Source organism: Uloborus diversus, chromosome 4 (genome assembly GCF_026930045.1).
Source record: "Uloborus diversus isolate 005 chromosome 4, Udiv.v.3.1, whole genome shotgun sequence".
NCBI lineage: Eukaryota > Metazoa > Arthropoda > Arachnida > Araneae > Uloboridae > Uloborus > Uloborus diversus.
Window position 1 is genome coordinate 93171554 of NC_072734.1, and position 20540 is coordinate 93192093.

Consider the following 20540-nt stretch of genomic DNA (forward strand, 5'->3'; position numbering starts at 1 on the left):
CTTCTTGTTTTTTCCCCAAACGGTAATTAACAGCCATTTTCTTAAAGTTTACAGAGCATCGAAAAAGTCGCTACTGTATGATTTTGATCTATATTTGACGATTTTTCATTCAATATAACAATCGTGCACATGTTTTATTTCATAGATATATTGATTTTTTGATGTTTTCTTTGTGCATCTTAGAATAACTTTCAAAGGGTCCCGATTTAGCGCATCGATTATTCTTATAGCACGAGATTTAATGTGGATAAAAGATATGGAAAAGATGGTGTGAAATTAATGTAAAAGAACTTAAAAAAAAAAGAACATTTAGTAATTATCTATATAATATAGAAATTTGAAAGGAAAAAAAAAAGAATCTGAAAAAAAAAAGTTTCCAAACTACAATTCTTGATTGGCCGAAAGAGTGGTGTAGTGGTTAATTGTTAATTGACTTCTTACGTCTGAAGGGACAGGTTTGAACCTGGTTTCAGCCGGTGGATTTTCATGATGCAGAAAACCGATAGCGTTCATATTGTAAAATTATGCGGAATGTAAAAGATCTCCCGAGCATTTGTTTGGCTTTGAATACGCTTGGCAAAATAAATTCTCCAGTTCAGTTTCGCACCGTAAGAAGCCAAGTGCCTCCATCAGGTGGGGGTATGGGGTGTCAAAATCCCCGAAAAAAAAAAGCAGCAGCTAAAAAAAATGTTATTACAGTTACATTGTCTTCATGATTGTTTTTCCTTTAGAAAAGTATTATCATTGTTTCTAAGACTTACAAAGTACTCAAATTATCCGAACCGGTACAATTAATAGAACCATGCATTGCAAAGAATGTAATAAAAATAAATATTTTGATTGATCTATTTGATTCTAAAGTTTTTTCCACAAAAGTAAACTTGACAACGATTTTAATACTTTGCTTACTGAATAGTTTCATGATGAATTTTTTGACAAGAAATATACAAGTAATTAAATTAATTTTTAAATGGGAAACCTTTTAAGTTATCATACGATTAAAAACTAAATGCCGTTTGTCACGAAACACTTTTAGATGACCACGAACAATTATAGTTTACGAGTATTAAATAAACAGTGAGCTGTTAAATGTTAAACAAATATTGCGTTACCATAACAGCTCTGAAGAATTTCGGAATTTTATGGGCAGTTTTCAAAATTAAACTCATTCAACTGCAGCCGTTTCTTCACAAAGTAAACAAACGAGAGAACATTTTCAAAATGAGTTTAAGAGACGTTCGCAGCAAAATAATTAAACTGAAATTCGCATGCTTTGAGGTCTCTCTTTGTACGCCAGGTGTCGCCCGAGCCAACCGCCTGTAGAGCCAGAGGGCTGCGACGCGGAGTCGCAGACGGTAATTTTTAGGAGGCGCGCGCGCGGAAGTGGCGAAATTCTGCCGCGGAGAAAATTACGTTGTCGGTGCGGCGAGCAGACGACAACTGGGGCGAGTGGAACGGCACCCCTTCCGTTTCGGATTCGGCAGACGACAAAGGGGTGTGCGCAAGATGCACCTCGCCCGAATCGTTCTGAACATGAAGCAGTATTACAGTATTTCTCCTTGGCTCCAGTGTGATTTTGCTTATAAAGGAGCATGAACATGTCAAGTATGGCTTCGACGCTATAGCCCAATCTTAAATTACATTGTATAAAGTTTTTTTCTTTTTTTTTTCTCCATTATTACTCATTTTTCAAGTAGTGTCAAATAGATTTTTTATGGTTGTTTACCGATATTCTTAGAAGTTCGTAGTGCCTTCATTTCAAGATACCATCAGCGTTGCCTTCAAAGCAAATCTTCTCAAATAATAATAGCTCTTAGAACAAGTAAATCTTTTAGCATATCAGCTAATTTACATTTTCTGACAATCAGGTAAAAGTCTCTTTATACTTAAAGTTCTATTCGCACTTAGCTAGTACTTTCAAGATTTAGAACTTTTATCTTTGCCTTCTTGCTCTCATTAACTTATCCGGGCACAATTTTTCGGATCGTCTGCTAGCAATAATATTTATTCGACATTGTTTTCAAGAAGCAAAGTAAATGGTTCACCGCAGTTTTGTTTCAATTTCTTCGTGAACATTATTGTTTTTCGTGAACTGTCATTACACGGATTTTTCGAGTAACGGAAGTATATCAAAGCTGTTCTGCTCAAGGAGTTATTGCCAACAATGGATATAAGTGCTGCCACTTTTTTATTGGATTACATCGACTGTTGAAGACAGCGGGTGGAAATTTGGAATTTTTTTCCCGCGATCCGGACGACGACGATTTTTGGGAATCATGGCAATGTTCCGGGGGATCGGAGGACCTGCAGGGGCCTCTGGAATGGGAGGTCCTTGGGACAAGTTGATGTCCAAAGTAAAACGCCAACACTCAGGTCAACACCAAGGAGCGGACTCAAGGTAGGTTTTATTTCAGCCTTTTTTCCTTTTTTTTCTATCTATCAATATTTAAAATAACTAAACTTATTTCACTTGGGGAAGATTTAGATAGCTGAGGCTCGGTATTTATTTCAACTCTGGCCCAATTTTTGATGCCAATGTGTACTGAAGCTGTCCATATTGATAAAATGAATATATTCTTGCCGAAAAGTTTGCGACCATTCTAAAATTTCAATTATCAAAATATCCCACTGCACTTTAAATTTTACCTAAAAAAATATTTCTGCTGTCAAGTGGCATATCTATCTTTACATTGAAAAAACTTTTAAGTAAACAAATTATTTCATTAAGAACTAGGCATAAACAGCAAATTTTTGTGATTAAATCACATTTTCACATTACCTCCAATAAAAAGAATATTATAATCACTTTTTTTAATTAAAAAAAAAATCCGTCCACTTTTAGGGTCTTTCTTTCAAGAAATAAGGCTTACTTTTGCGAAACTTTTATAAATTTGTTCCTCGACTTTTCAACTTCTTACTACTCCAATACTGCAAAATTAATGTACTGAGATCACCGTTTTACCCTTAACATATTGTTGTTAACATTTTTCACAGATGTTGCTGAAGCGAAAAAAATCCTACTGATGATTTTTAGGAAATTTTTTAAAAATTGTTGAAGATTAAACGGGGCTCAGAATTCAGTGCATCAATTTTAAAGTCAGTATGAAGCTTAAAAGTCGGTTAACTAATTTCGAAAAGTTCACAGATATCTCTAAAGTGAAAAGGAATCCCAATGAAATTTTTTTGTGTGTTGATGACTTCTTCGAATTCTTAAATTTTGATTTAACGATATCTTTCATTCTCAGAAAAAAAATTAAATTTAGTTTTTTAAAGTTCAGAAGCTTCAGCAGGACTAAATTGAACTGTTTATACTGTAAAACGTTAAATAAAAAAATATATTTTGTAGTCTTTGGGATAAACTGATTTGATTAATTATTTTTTTGTCATATTTTCCGTAAAAAAGATGAAAAAAATATTTGAAATAAGGCTTTAAGCATTGTAAAACTATAGTTAAAAAAAATAGAAGTCAAAAATAAATTTAAAAAATATATAAATTAATGTTTAAAAGTAAAAATTGAAAAGAAGGGGTTTAAGGTCTGGAATTTAGTGTCTGTCTGACCTAGTAATTTTTGAGGGAAAAATCGGATTTGAACAAGCCGTTTGCATTCGAAAGATCTAACCAACGACATTGCAATATCTTATTTCATTTTTTGATTCGACTACTTTTCGCTTAGTTTTAAACAATTCAGAACTAAACAGCACCTTTTGGGAAATTTATGTCATATATTAATTATACATTTTTTAAATTCAGTTACTTTAATGGCATGTTTTTGAGCAGTTCATTTAAAAAAAAAAAAAAAACTTCTAAGTGTGAAATTTGAAACGTTTTAGTTACGAGAACAACTCATTAAAAAAAATGGACACCTAAAATATGAAAGAATTGTAAAGATTGGGAATACGCTTCAGATTTTTGCTTTAAAGAATAATGTAACGGTATTAAATAAAGCCGAGATGCATTTCTCGTACACTTAACATTGACGAACGTTGGAGGTAGATTGGCTGAATCAAAATGAAGCGAATTCAAACCGTAAGAAAGCTGCATACGATTTCGTTTTTGATATGTATACTTACTTTATAAATAAATTATAAAATTGCCACTGAAATTGCCAGCATTTTTTTGAATTAAGATTTAAAAATATATACGCATTTTTTTAAACAGTGATTAAGTTAAATGAACTTTGTACTCCAAAAGTAACTCTACTTTTAATATTACTTGATTAATATTTCTAAATTTGTGACGATGCCGTAACTTCATCAATTTCGTATGCAAGTATCATTTTAAAGGTTCTTTTCACCACTTTTAGTTAAAAAAAAAAAGAAAAGAAAAGCATTGCAGCATTAGTTTAAAAAAAATCGGTTTATTCTGATTTTGATTAAACAATTCCTTAACGCATAGCGCCACTGGAGTGAGGTCGTGTGGCTAAGGCGGTCAGAATGTCATATTAGTTGCTCGTGCTAGTAAGAATGGTAACATAAGGGAGGGGGGAAACCCCACAGTGATTTTGTCGTTTTCATTGACTCCCCCCCCCCCCCGGGTTGATCTTGATTCAAATTTCCGAGAATACATAGTCTAAATACACTGCAGGTTTCTTAACCACAGCCGTGCTGTTGCATTAGAACCAGAAACGAAAACATTTACTCTAGTATGGTAAATCGCAGTAGTGTGAATAATATTCCAAAGGAGATTTTTTTTCCATGATACTGTATAAAGCTGCGAAAGTAAGTAAACATTTTTTAAAAACTTTTTCGCTGATATCGGCGAAAAATTTGCAAACATTTACATTGTAACTGTTTTATTTGAAAAGTTACAAGTAAAAAAAAAAACAATTGGTAGACACTTTTTAAATGTAATTGAGTTATTTGGTATGTTTCTCCTATTTGTGCCAACTTATATTGAAAAAAAAATGTTACTTTCAAAATTTACGAATATTGTCAGAAATAGCTATTGAATGAAAGTTTTATTTGGTTGCAAGTTACCCTCTCAATTCTGCTTTCTAATTACTCTCCCATCTAAATGATTTCTTTCCATACGCATTAGTGTATTTTGTGTGGAAAAAAGAAAACAAAAGTGTAGTAGTGGAAAAAAGAAAACAAAAAGAAAAAAACCCTGCTTCCGCAGAACCTTGGGGAAAAACACAGAAAAGGGCTAAAATTGTTCATTTAAAAATACATTTAAATGCGTTGGGCGATACATCTATACAACTTTTATGCTCTAGAGCGATTCAAAAGTAAAATCTTTCTTTTGCAGCACCCTGCTGTTGATTCTAGTGGAATTTGTAACTGACTTAAAATGGAAAAATATCAACTGCATATGGACGATTAATATTGTTTCTCAGTTTGTTCATCCACGAAGTATTGGGTTAGGCCGATTTTCTTTCTTAAATTTAAAACATACTCAGCTAAGATTTCGCTCCACATAGCTTTTTAAAAGAATATATTTAGAGGGGAAAAATAAAGGTCATTTTAGGAGTAGAGAGGGGGGGGGAGAGAAAGGGAAGCAATAACTAAAAAATAACATGACTTAAAAAGAGTTTAAGAAAAATCAAATGGCCATTTACTACACGGTAAAAGGCGCTTAAAATTAAAAGAAAATTAAAAAGCGGTGTGATTAATGCCATTTTCAAACTTAGTTTTTGGTGTCGACTTAAAAATAACACTTTAAAACATCCGTAACTATAACTGAAATATTTATTTAAGCCTACCCAGAGTTTGCGAAAACTTTTTCTTCAGTTAAATAACATTTGCTGTTGTAAATTACTCAAACATACTACAAATACAAAAGTGACGACAAGCAACAGGCTCTTGGCCCAGCTAAACAGGTCCTAGTCAATTTATTAGTCCTCGATGAACATCAAGGGCCCTCTTAAAACTATCCACCCCCTTGCTCGTTACCACCTCTTCCGGTAAATTGTTCCAAGTGCCCACAACTCTACTAAAGTAATAATTTTTCCTTATTCTCAGGTTAGCCTGAGATTTGAATAGCTTAAAAAAATAACCCTTTGTCCTGCTTTCGGTGCAAAAATTTAATTTATTAACATCATTTATTTTGGTAAATTTAAACAACTGGATCGTGCCCCCTCTGATCCTTCTTTGCTCCCCTCTAGGAGAAACCCGGGCAACGTGAATACCTTAAGCTTTTCTTGATTATTGTCGTTTAGTTATAACTTTAGAAATTGAAGCAAATGGTTGTAATCAGTCTTCATTGAATGAACTTGCGTAATGCTATAACAGTTGTCCTTAATATTAATTACACTATTAGATATAAGGCCAGTTTTCAATAATGTCATGAATATCCACTTTGCCCAACACCCCTGGTAGAGTGGATTCGTTACTAGGGCAAAGCGAACAGCAACATTATTTGTCACGAAACTAAACATTAAAAATAAAATAACCATCGAAAAATTAAAGGAACATATCCAAAAAATATTTTTTTGCTTCAATGCTAATTATTGTAGTTATTGCAAACGAAGAAATCAAACTTAAAAATAAAATAAACGTCGAAAATAAAATGAACATATTTAAAAACTTTTTTTGCTGCAGTGCTACTTATTGTTGTTATTACAAAAAAAAAAAAGGAACTGAACTTAATAATAAAATTAGCATCGAAAATTAAAGGTTCATAGTAAAAAACATTTTTCTACAATACTAATTATTGCAGTAATTATTGTAACAAGCAAAGAAATTTAAAAAAAAAGTCAGCATCCAAAATTTAGGAGCATATTGAAAAAAAAAAAAAAAAAAAAAAAAAACATTTTTCTGCTACAATATTAATCATTGCAGTTATCACAAACAAAATCATTACCATGCTGAACACTCTTTATGACACCACTGAGTACAAATACGACATTGTATCCTGTTTTCCATTGGCTGATCATCTTCTTCAATGAACATTTCATCACAGAAAGTACACCTTATATCATCAAATTTCTTTACTTCCTTCTTCTTATCATTCTCTTACGCAATTCTATGTTTTGTAGCAGAGATTTTTGATCAGTCTTTTTGGTACTTGGTCTTTTTAATAGTCTTCTGAGAAGCTTTAGTCGAAACATCATCTAGTTACTTCATGACAGTCTTTTTTGATTTTTCAAATTTTTGTCTTTGATTGTCCTTTACTGGAGTGCTTGTCTGGAGTGTAGATCTCTGTAGTTTTTTTTTTTTTTACGTGTTGTTATTGGTTTAACAGGCTAAGGAATAGGTAGTAAAACTGAAGGACTGTAGTAGTTCGTAGAACATCCAGGTTTGGGTGAAGCGGCGGGAACATCATGGCCTTGGACTTATTCTGTTGTTTCAGATCCCATGGGAGTATAAGGACGGTCTTCAATTGTAGTATTGTCTTGAGATCTTAATATTGAAGGACTTCCGAACTCGGATGAAGTGACTTGTCATGACCGGGCAAAGTGAATATGGTATTCACTTTGCCCAATCCGCTTTGCCCTTCAGGTACATTTTTGAGGTTATTAAAAATTACTAAAAACCGGAGCATTAAAACTCGTCGTCTATGGATAGTTGAAAGCTACATAATCGTACATCAAATCCTACTCATAACAAAGAACATGTCACAAATAGTATTAAAGTTATGAATGAAACACTAACCTCTATAAATAAATTTTGTTTTCCCCAAAACATACTTTGTTCGCTCACTTGGGTCGCGTGAGGCGAACTCGTCCCGACGTGTTTGCCGCACACGGAGCGGCAACAGGCGAACGTTGATATGACATCGCGGCTGCCGGCCAACTAATTATTTGGGAGTTAAAGGCAAAATTCGCTTTGCCCGGGGTATTCACCTTTGCCAGGTTTCCCCTATACAAGTGACGGTAATTATACTTTGCTCAAATTTTGCAAGACTTCTAAAATTATGGTTAAAAGGGGGCGGGGCAATTTAGGAATTCAACATTTTATTGTTTTCCGTGAATTTTTTTAAGTGAAGGAATAATCAGAATTTTTTAAACTTAGAGAATATTTTATTCATCTTTTGAAGTACACCTTGTAATTTTTTGACCTCATTTCCACAAGAATTTGTGGAGTTAGAAGCTGCTGTTCATCGACGGGTGCCATCAGAACTTGTTGCTGTGGGCATTACTGAAGCCAAAATTTTTGTCTGTAATCATTAAGTTTTTTTTTCTCGTAATCAACATATTTCCTAAGAATTGTGATCAAGAAAAGTGGAAAACTACACGCTTTTGAGGTGTTTAATTTCAATGTTATGTTTTCTACCATTTGTTTCCACATTTCTTGCATTAAAAATATTTTTATTAATAATAGCAACCAAGAATTAGGTTCATATAGAATATAACTGAATAAAGAATATTCACACAAATTTTCAGAACGATTGGTCAATAACTCTTTGAGCTTGAATACCACCAGTTGAAAAAAAGTTTTTTTTCCAGAGAAAAGTGTCTGAAAAAGAAAACTGCTGAGAACGTTTTCGAATCTATAGCCACTTAAAGTGCTTATAGCATCGGAACTAATCGGATATTTTTTTCCGAAATTTTGGCAACATATTCTTGAATAGTTTTAATAACATTTTTTGGCATGAAGGAGTTGATTTTTTTGATCCGTCTAAACTGATCCCCCTCCCTTAAAGTTTGGGTTGGAACTTCTTTAGAGACGGAAATTTCTTTTTACTTTTTTATATAAGTTATAGTCATGTGAATGGTATTTTGATTTTATTCTTCAATTCAGTCGTTAAAAATGTTGTGGTTTACTTTCTTTTCCAAAAATTTTATTTTAAAAATAAAATAAATATTTTTCAGTCATTTTTTGTAAAATAAAAAGTAATCTTGTATAATAGGTATTAAAACTTTTTACGCTTAAATAAATAATGTTCTTTTGATTGTTCGGAAAATTGTCTAAAAAATGTGTCAAAAATACATTATTTTCATGTACGTATAAAATTCTTAGTGTATGTTGTTTAATAGGAGTAATATGATATGTTAACACTGCCAAATGCAAAGTATTAGTAAATGCTATCATAATACATATATTTAAGTAAACATACCTAAATTATCATAAAAATATTTTTTTTTTATTTAGACGATTAATAAATTTAAAACACAATCTTTCAATTAATAATATTTTAGTTCTACTAATAATAAACCCAAATATAGTGAAATATATTGGACATAAAACTACTATTATGTTTAATTTGCTAAAAGCTAGACAAATTTAGGTCACGCTTATAAACAGACATAGTTTGCATATTTAACGTCACTCCATCATATCAACTCCTGACAAGCTTTTAGAAAAGCACTCATAATTTTTTGTTCTTTGGCATTGTTATGCAAAACGGTAATGAATACATTACAATCCTTCACTCTGAAGAGAAAATTATTGTGATTAATCTGTCGACTAGATGTTTTGACCAGCAATTTTGGCTGCGCTAATGGTTTCTAGTTGATTCATGGTCTATTTCGTTATATATTTTCAACCTCAAACGGACTTCAGCTGAACAACTGGACGTGGAGGATATTGAAAATAAAAATTTCTTGTATTAGCAACAGTATTAACTAAGCATTACTAACACTAATGTTACATATAATCCCATTAAATACCTTCTGGTTTCTTAGTGTAACGTTTCGAGAAAACTTGAAATAAGTAGTGCTTTTTTTTTTAACTGATGATTAAAACGCGTTTCTCAAAATTACCTTAAAGCAAATGAAAATAAAACGGCAAAGATAGCAAATACGAAGAGTAATTTAAAAAGAAAAAACCCCCTTGATTTAGGATATGATTAACCTTTAAACGTGCCGCATGTCAATAAAGATCGCCTAAAGCAGTGATGCTCAACCTATAGCCCGTGGGCCGCATCCTACCGCTAAGCTGATCCGTGTGGCCTTGTAATTTTGTTTAATGTTACAAATCGAAAAACACGATTAATGACAATGTTACAACCGAGGAGCCATATATTCAGAAATTGACTTCTGAAAAAAAAAGAAGTATTTAAAAAAGAAGCATCAAGTAAAGATAACAATATTGGTTTTTCATTTCCCCCCTTTTTCCATACTTTCCTATGTTATGGAGGAAATTTTAGAGTATTTCAAAAATTTTCATGTAATAGGGCCCGCGAGAATAATTTTAATATGAGGTGCGGCATTCGGATATGTAAAAGATTGCGCACCACTGGCCTTAAGCATACCCTTAATCATTTTAATACTCTTTCAGAGTTATAATTATTATATTTTAGAGCAATCTTCGAGGTTTTAAAACCATATTTTTTTTAATTTAATTACACTGCATGTATTAAGAAGACCACCTCACCAGTGGAAAGGAAAAAACATTGTAGAGTTAAATTTGACATTTTGTGATCCACTCAAACAAGCAGCTGGTCCTTTTATTGCTCTTTTAGAAAATTCAGTCAGTGAGATTTTCGGTACTTTATTTTTAAAGTAAAGCCCCACCATAAGATTTAAAATTTAAATGCTTGGCTGCGTAATAAACGGTAAATATTTTCAAAGCAATCAAAAACACGGAGACTAAATGTTTTTTTTCTTTGGCCAATAATCGGAAGTTTTGTCAAATTCATCAGACTTGGTAAACGCTTTTTCTTCAGATATTCAATCAATTTAGTAATCAATAAATTGAGTTTTTTAAGTAAATTTATTCTGCGCTTTATGAGTGGATAAAAATGCGCTTTTGTCCTGAAATATATGGAGAACATAATCATAGAGAAACACGTAAGCCCAGTAAAGTGTTTTACAGTTACAAGTAACTCAATCTTCATGCAAAGAAACGGAACGTAAAAAAAAGCAGCACATGGAGTCAGCAAATACTTTCCGTCCCATATTATAGCAGTCGAAAATTGATTAAATTTTGGTTCCAGATTTATTTTTCTTAAACATCTGTTTATACCATGCATTTTATCTTGCTGGTCCGGCTATCTTGCTGGACCAGCAGCTTAGCCGTGTCTTAAAAGATCCACTAATAATCGTTCACAACTCTCCACCTTCCTCACATGGCTAAAAAAAATAAATAAATAAGTTAATCAACCAAGAGCTTTTAAAAATCCCAGTCGACTACAAATAATTATTTTTTCTTTTTCCAAAACAACTTATTTCAATTTTATCACTCTTATCTTGGGACGTAAAAGCGATCCTAAGTTCTCCCATAGTGTTCCGTATCGTCAATGGATAAGAAAAGCAATATCTTACTCGCTCCAGAACTAGCAAGCGCAAACTCGCGGGCATGTACAAAAAAGTTTGAACTTACCCCTGAGGTTGGGATAAAATATGCAAATAAATGAAATTACAGTTAGGTTACTGAAATTACAGTCATACTCTTGTATTTTCTTCCAGTGTAGCACCATAATGTTTTCGTAAAAAATGTCCTGGATAGCGTGATTACTAACCATAAAAAATGTGAAGACTGAACTAAACGTATGAAAAATGTTGATGAATACATTAAAATCCTTCACTCTGATAAGATAAAATTATTGTTATTAATCTGCTGACTAGATATTTGACCAGCATTTTGGTTGCGCTAATGGTTTCTAGTTGTTTCAAGGTCTAGCACCGGAAAAGTTTGCAGACCAGTACGAAAAAAAAGCGATGAGAATTTATTTTTGAATTCTAATTCAGGTCCAATTTTGACATAAATTACCGAACAGGGGGGTGAAACATTACTTGCATATGTTAATATTACATATCGTTGGAAAGGGTAGAATTTTGCGCGTTCTACGCAATTTGTTTCAATGCCCTAACTTAATTAAAGCGGGAGTTATTTGCGTTTTTTCAGGCTTAGCTGAAATCTAGGAACTACTTTCTTCATTAAATATATCAATAAAAAGTGAATTAATTGTTTCAGTTTTCTTTTTGACACAATTTGAAAAAGCGACATTTTTTACTCCAGATCTGTCTTGACCTATGGTCGAAAAACTAAGCTTCTATCTTCAAAGGAAAAAAAATACATGCCTTTTTAAGTCAAATTCAAAAAATCTCATCTCCATTCAAGTTGTTAACCATTTTACTCTCGCGTTTCCACGGTTACGCTTTTTGAATCCATTGTTTCTTTCAGTCTTTCTCATTTTAATTTCTTAAACTTATTTCATCTTTTGTTTCAATGGTTACGCTTTTTACATCCATCATTTTCATTTTAACTTCTTAAAAGTATTTGAATATCTGTCGTAATTGGTTTGGATGAGAATGTTGCATGCTGTTTCTTTTTCTTTTATTTTAGCCTGATTGTCAAATATACGTCACCTGACACAATTTTCATATTCAAGGTAGACCGGGCAAAGCCGGGCGACGCAGCTAGTCCATATTAAAATGCAAATAAATTATTTAACCTTTATCATGCATAATGATGTCTGTATTCTGCCTTCAAACTGCAATTTCCTCTAAAAGGAAACAAGCAGCATCATTTTTCGAATTCGAAAATAAAATTCTTCTATTACGGCCATTGATCGCATATAACGTACGCATAAATAAGTAAACCCGACAGGCAGTTTTCAAAGACGCTCTTAGCCGCCATAAAATCATTCCCATAAGGCACGGATACTTTAGTTCTAGTTCTCATAACAGCTTTTTACAAAAATTGGATAATGTCCAAGAATGCAAAAAAGTTGCACAAAAATGTTGGAACCACCTAAACGCATTTAGCTAAAAGGTTTTACAGTATTAGACAGCACATCGGAAGAAGCTGGTATTATTTTATAGTGACTTTTTTTGTCTGTTTTGTCGCAAAACTTTCCAAGTAGTGTTTGTTTCTGTTTTTGTAGTGGTTGTTCCTCTATGGTCGAATGCCCGACCCACATTTTAGTGGTCCGTCTTTAACCTTTTAATTCTTTTCTTAGTACTCCACTGGAAGAGACGAAAAGTCTGTAAAGTTGTCAGTTGCTTTTTGAGTATTTAGTAAGTTCTTTTTTTTTATTGCTCTATGGGAGTTAAGAATTGTTTACTCGAAGCAATTGGACCTTGTGCAGTATTGATTCAACGCTTGAATCTGCTTTTTATGGGCCAGAATTCAGATAGTTTTTTTTTTAAACTTTGGTTAGTATTTTCGACCTGATTAATGATTATCAAAATTCCCAACAACTTCTAAAAGCTTCCGGAAAGTGTAAGAATGATACGGAGAATGAACTTTTAACAACTTTGTATAAAGTTCATCTATTGAATGGCGTGTTCTTAGTTCTTCTGCTGAATTAATGGTTTTATTCTTCAAACTATTAACTATTACATTAGTAGACAGCGGGGCATAAAACGAACTACTTACCTAATATTTTAAAATAAAATAAACTGAATTACCAGGTGAAAAGCTATGGTTGTGAGTTGAGATCCTATAAAGATAGATACTGTAGTAAGAAGGTGAAGCGCAATTTTTATTTATTTATTTATTTTTTTGTCATTTATTGTATTTTAGTTTTGTTGTACAAGGTTGCTTATTTGCTTTCCACTGACGACAAAGCACGAGAGAAAACGTCAAATTCAAACATTTCCCAATTGTTTACATGGAACCCGAAACGAGTTTCATCAACTATCCCAAAACCGTATTTCTTCAGATGCTGCGCTTTATCATATCATGGAGGTATAGATGACAAAATAAGAGTTTCTTTTTGTAGATGCTTAAGTATAGTGCTTTTTTTAAACGTATTTTCCAGTTTTTTAAATAAAAAAAACGTAAGTAACAATAAAATAGTTCTCATTTTCAGATTACCTTCAATGGGGTCGTTTCCAAAATTTCAAAAGTATTTTTTTTCTGAAAGAGCATGCTTAAAAACAAAAAACATAGAATCTGACTATTTTTTAAATAATTTGTTTAAGTTTAATATTAAAAAAAATACTTAAATCGGTGCTCTTTCATTGTTTACGCTTCTGCCGATGATATCACAAATGATGAAATGCCATTCAGTGTTGCCATTCACATCGTTACTCACGTGTATTGGCAACGATATGGTTGATAGCAAGCGTAGAGCGCAATATTTAATTCGCTTCCTGATTATCATAACGTGGAAACGCGGTAGAAAGATGCGCCAAAGTGATCATTTGTGACGTCATCAAGACCACGCCTTGTTTAAAAGATCGGACATTTAAAAAATTAATTAAAAAATAACTGTTGGGAAAATGAAAGTATTTTCTGGGTCAATGTTATTTTTTTTTGCTTATTATATCCATTTCAATGACTAAAAGTAGTACCTTTGACTACAGGAAACAACCCCATTGCCAGTTATGCCAATTATGTAGGAAACGTAGAACCGCATAAAAATTTAAAATAGCTTACTGGACGTTTTTGTTTGATCCTCTAAAAATGTTTTGTTTGAGTAAAGTTTATTTAACTCTTGTTATTATTTTTACATTGATTAATGATTCAAAACGACAATCACTTATTGAAATTTTCCTGAAAGTATATAAAAAAAAGAATACATTTTTTCAGGAGATTAGCAACTTTGTAAAGTACTTCCATTGTATGGGATCTTCTGAGTTGTTGTGCTGAAGAATTGATTTGGTTCTAGAAGTGAAACTGTTAAATTAATGGACAGCCGAAAGTGCAACCAATTCATATGTTTTTTGAAATTAACAAAGGACATATTAGAAGCTATGGTGAACATCAGATAAAAACATACAGATGCGAAAATGGTATTTACTAAATTTTGATTTGTCGTAGTATTTGCATTACCCAATTTTAAACAAGATAAATAACTCAAAAAAAAAAAAAAAAATAATAATAATAAAATCAGATATGCAGTAAGTAATCAATAGTTTAAATTTTCAGAACTCCCCTAATATCAAGTCATACGAAATTGTAGATATGTTAATCCAACCACTAATTAATTGAGAGTAGTTTACTACATAACAATTAGGCATCATGGAATCGGTTGATTTAACGATAAAATAAACTTTTTCTGGAGCCATTTCTTTTCAACTCTTGTTAATATTTTGATATTGATTAATGATAATCAAAACAATAAGCAATTACTAAAAGAAAAAAGCTTCCTGGCAGTGTGGGAATAATACATTTTTTTCAGTCAATGATTATTTAGTAACTTTGTAAAATGTTTCTATTGGATGACGTTTCTCCGAACTATGGTGATGAATAAATAATTTAGAAACTGAAACATTTTAAAGTAATTGACAGCTAGGACGTTGGACATAATTCTTATTATAGCTTTTGAAATAAAGTGAAACAAATTGCCAGAATAATGTTTTCTACGTTCCTTAATGTAACACATTTGAAATAGAATAAATGTCAAATGTTTTCCGCTCACTCGTCAAATTTTTTTCTATTTATATAAAAAGATAATTTTTATGCATTTGATAGCACACAGGCTTCTAGCAAAATCATGTCTAAAATAGAATAAATAAGTCTTTGTTAGCCGCAGCCGCGAAAAAGATTACTTGTCATTAAAATAATATAAAAGTTATATTATTTAAATGGCAAGTAATCTTTTTCGCGGTGCATGGGAAAAACTTTGGCAACTTTCTACATGTTTATTAATATTTAAAGACATCATACTCACATTTATATTACTTTGAAATGCCCAAACGCCAAGTTCGATTATTACAATCAAAGATGTAAAACATTTTAAATCTGGAAAAAAAAAAAAAAAAAAAAAAAAACACCTGTTCTTCTTTTAGTATTTTGCATATGTATTTTGAAAACATTTTCTGGAGATGATTGTGAGTGGTAGTAGTAATTTACCTTGAAGCCGCTTTTTAAAATAGTGGCCATTCTTTTTTACTTCAAGTGCTAAACGATATATTTTATGAATTTATGGCCGCTAAAATTATCCCAAATGGAGTTGCGTCTTCTTATTCAGTAATATCAATCGGAATTATAGATGTTGAAGGTATAAATGAATAATTTGTCTGTACTAAAATCCATTCAAATAAAGTTAATCTTGTTTTACAAATCGTTACCTTTTGCATCACTTTTGCGTTATCTAATTGGTTAGTGCAGTGAACAACTGAAAACGAGAACCCATTTCGTTTCGCAAAACTTTGAAGAAGTTTCTTTCTTTTTTTTTCGTTTTTATGCTTGAGTTTCACTTTTTTGTTTGGAAGTTTTGATGTATGATTTAAAAATTTCTTTCAGAACTTTCGATGCATGATTTTTATACTTTCTCTTTTATTCTTTTACTTTGCGTCGATAGAGTTATTCTGCGCATATTTTGGCGAGATATTAAGCTAAGGAATACACTCAATGCACCTTGGATATGCATACGATACTTTTAAACCAACGTAAGCATAATATAAGAGTTATTTCCAATTCCATTTATTGACGGAAAAAATCAATTTTTAAAAAGAAATCATGTGTTTAGCTCAAGAAATTCAAAACTAAAATCCGCTCATATAAATTACCTACTTTTTAAATTTTACTAGCATTCTTATTGCCCTGAAATTTATTGTTAAAGACAGAAAACAAAAGAACCAACTTTACGCTTGATTCATTTTTCTAAACAAATTTGAAAAATGAGCGCAACAATGTGACAGATATGAATAAATGTGGCAGGAGTTTCATTTTATATTCACTATTTCAAGCTGTCGTGGAGGTATTTTTCAAAAAACTAATGACCCTTTTCTTTAAATGAAACGGAGAGTGTGCATCAAAGATTTGCTTAAATAAAGCTGCTTTTTGAAACAAAATGATAACCTTTCTGAGAGCACTAAATAGTATAAAAATGTTTTCGGAGTGTATTTCATAGACATATTTTAAAATGTTCTAACTCCATGCAACAATAGGGAAAGTATGTGTCATTAGAGGTCTGACATGAGCGATGGCAGTGTTAAGGAAATGTTGTAATGTATGCACATGTTGTAAACTAAGAACATGTCGGAACGTTTCTAGTTATTTCCGGGAAACTTTTCAGGATTTAAAGGGTTTTCACCAGTTTACTGAAAAAAAAAGAAAAGAAACGAGTAGGGGAGAGTGGGGCCCAGTTAGCCGAAAAATATAAAATTCAAGACTTTTAGAAACTTTGCTTCAATCGGAATTTTTTTAAGGTGGATTTGTAATACAGCTTAAGCGCACTAACTTTTGAGGCACAAAAAACTTTTCCACTATTTAAAATTTTTGAGATAATATAAATAAATAAAAAAAAAACGTAAAATTTCGTCTTACTGTGCCCCAAGCATGGGGTGCAGTGAGGCAGCATACGGCACACGGTGAGGCAGCATACGGGACACGGTGAGGCAGCATACGGGACACGGTGAGGCAGCATACGGGACACGGTGAGGCAGCATACGGGACACAGTGGTACAGCATACAAGGCACAGAGATTCAGCATATATGATTGAGTGACACAAAATATGTTCAACGTTTATGATAAAAATTAAGTCATAATAATAAAAAGATTCGAAATTCATCGTACATTCAAAAAAAGTTAATTTTTAAACCACAAAAAGATTGATTTCGATTTGTATAATTTCTTTTCGTAGGAGCTGTTATCAACAATTTAATATTTTTATTCGGAACGAATGCAATATCTGGTACAGATGATCAAATAAAAGTAGTCAAAATGGTTTTATTTTTGCGCAAAAAAACAACTGCACAAGTCTCCATTATTATCAGCTACCATTATGTCAAATAAGTCTACATTTTTTCTATATTTTTGACATTTTTTTTTCATTTTTATAGTTTTTGTATTTTCTTCATCTAAAATTTGTTTTCCATGAATATCACTTGCAATGATACTCTTCTTTTACCCTTTTTATGCTCTTTCTTCAATCTTCAACCTTTTCTCTCTTAGGTTTTTGGATATCTTCTGAAACTCTAAGAACCTACGAAAACACTTTTGGCTACACTAGAGCAAGAGGGCTCTTTTGTACCAGTTTTATCTATAATTTGATTATTGTGATCTATATTATCTGCAAAGTCACTTAGAATCAGAAGGTTAGTTACAATTGACTTTCTTATGGAATCGCCGAAAAATGTTCCTTTTTTCGTCTTACGTGGTTTAATTCGCGCTTTTTGATGAAGTAAAAATACCTGTAAAGTACTTGAAACTTCTAAAATCATAAAATGAAATTTAAAAAACGTTCCCTTTCGAATCAGAATTCAAGATGGGGCACAGTGGGACTGTCTCACACTGACCCAACTACGACTGTTTCACTGTACTCTACTCCGCCTTTTTCTTTTAATTCAACATTTTAAGTTGTTCGTTCAAAGCCTATCCTAAATGTTTTGAATGATAATTAGCTACATAGGTGTAACAATGAAAGTGATCAAATGGCTAATTTTAATTCATAAAAGAAAATGTTATAAATCGATGCATGTGAAAGTCAAGAAAAAAACTTTGCTTGCCTGAAATCATAAAAATACACGAGCAATAACTTCATATCACAGAATCCACAAGGTCAATTGCTGCAGATTCATGGAAACCTTGCACCATTTACAGTTTATAATCTTTACTAATAATAAAGCTAAATGTCTCTCTGTCTTGCAGGATCTTCGTCCGGATTTCTGTCAGGATCCCTGTGACGCGCATAGTGCCTAGACTGTTCGGTCGATTTTCATGAAATTTGGCACAAAGTTAGTTTGTAGCATGGGGGTGTGCAACTCGAAGCGCCAAAAATTCGATGTGGTTTTTTTTCTATTCCAATTTTAAGAACAAAATTATCATAAGATGGACGAGTAAATTACGAAATTATCAAACCGTGGAACCGTAACATGGGCACAAGCCAATTAGCGAGAAAATTCACCATACATTATTTGTAAATATACAGGCGAACCAAAAGACCTTTTAATTTTCTATTACGGGCAAATCCGTGCGGGTACCACTAGTTAAAAATAAAATAGCTTTATCCCACTGTACCCCACGTCTCACTGTGCAACAGACTCCCATACATTTACAAAACGTTTCCTGAGTCACTACAAGTTTCATAAATGCAGACTTCTTGCTTCATGAAAAATATTTTTACCTATTAGTGTTAATAATGTATGCTCAGCTTTTTTAGAAGGTGTTTTGCCCTTAAATCAATTACGATCTCTCCAAATTAACTGGTAGCAAAACGAGGTCGAAATGCAGTCTTTGGATGCTGTAGAATTTCATGAATTGCTGGCAAGTAAACTACTCCTTGTTTGCTTGCAATTGCACTCTAGGCCACGCAATTTGCATGTGCTTATAGTTAAACGCTGTTACTGAATTCGAAACATCTCAAACCAAGACCAACATGCAAATTTCGTTAAAATAAATTACATTCCAAATTTAGTACCTTAAAACATTATGAGCGCCTTTATCCCATTTTTCATTGACGTTATTTTTGATTACAACGTAGTGGCAATAAATTCTGTCCTCTTCGAAGAAAAAATTGTACTGAGGAGAAACTAAGTTCGCGATCATGGTAATCGAATTAGAATTTCACACGGCGATTGACATCTGCTTGTTCCTGGAGCCGCTTACAAGATCGTAGAAAATTACCTTTAGGTTACATTAAAGCACTGTTTTATTCTCTGACATGCACTTTGCTTGGTACGATTATATCTCGTTTAAGGGTAGTAAACAAGGTTCAATGCTGTTAAATGCTTTATTATGGTAGTTATGTAACGAAAAATATTGCTTGTTGAGTTGGAATATTAATTTTCCAAGGCGTTGTATTACTACAAGTATAAATATAAATTTAATAAATCGAAAAATATTTTGAGGTCATTCCGAGAATAGACGGACAGTTATTCATTTTTGAGAACAAAAATTTTTTTGCTTAAAGTAACAATTTGAAAGGGTAATGGACAAAATTTTGTTTCTTAAGAAGTCACAATCGTGATTGCGATTTGGTAAGCAAAAAAGTTTTTCATTACGTTTAAAAATTTATATTTTTTTAATGAAATACATAAGTTGTTACACTGTAAAAAAAAATCTAAAAATTCTTGGAAAATAAAGGTCAGCTAATGTGTCGTATTTTTGCCCATAGCATATCTGGCAAAAATCAGGAAAGTTTCCGCTAAAAATTAGTAACCTTCCTGAATTTAACCTGGAATCTTTTTGAAAAAATCAGAAACCTTCTCAATCAAAGCCAGTTATGTTTCTGGAATAACTGAGGAACTTTCAGTGAAAACTTATGTGTATATGATAATAGCATAGCACCTTCGTGATTTGCCAGGAAAGCTGCTAAAGAAAATACAGTCGAAGCTAAGTGGGAATTGCAAGCATATCCTTCGAAGTTACAACATCTGGAGACTGCATTACGCCCTTGATTGGCGCTCAGTCAATCCGGAAGGGTGTTAACTTTGAATGAGAAACAGCTAATAAAGAAGCCTAGTATGTTTTTACAATGGTAGCTTAAAATGTTTTTCACCACAGTGTAAAATCGACATTCATGGAACTTGTTGTGATTCAGGAAACCTTTTTGTGAAAAATTATTGTTTTTCGCAGGAAACTGGTTTAAACCTTAAAGCATTAATTATAAATGGAGGGAGCAAGTCCAATAATTGGCTTAGCAAAAGCATGGACAAAGATCCTATGTCACGCGACTTAGCAACGACGAATGGTTGACACGTTTTGCGTGAAACTAGAGAAAAGAACCTAATTTCTTCTAGTGCATCGCTTGGTGTCCTTGTTAAACGAATAAAAGTCTTCACTCCCTCCATTTTATCTCTTCTGGATGGTCTAAGCC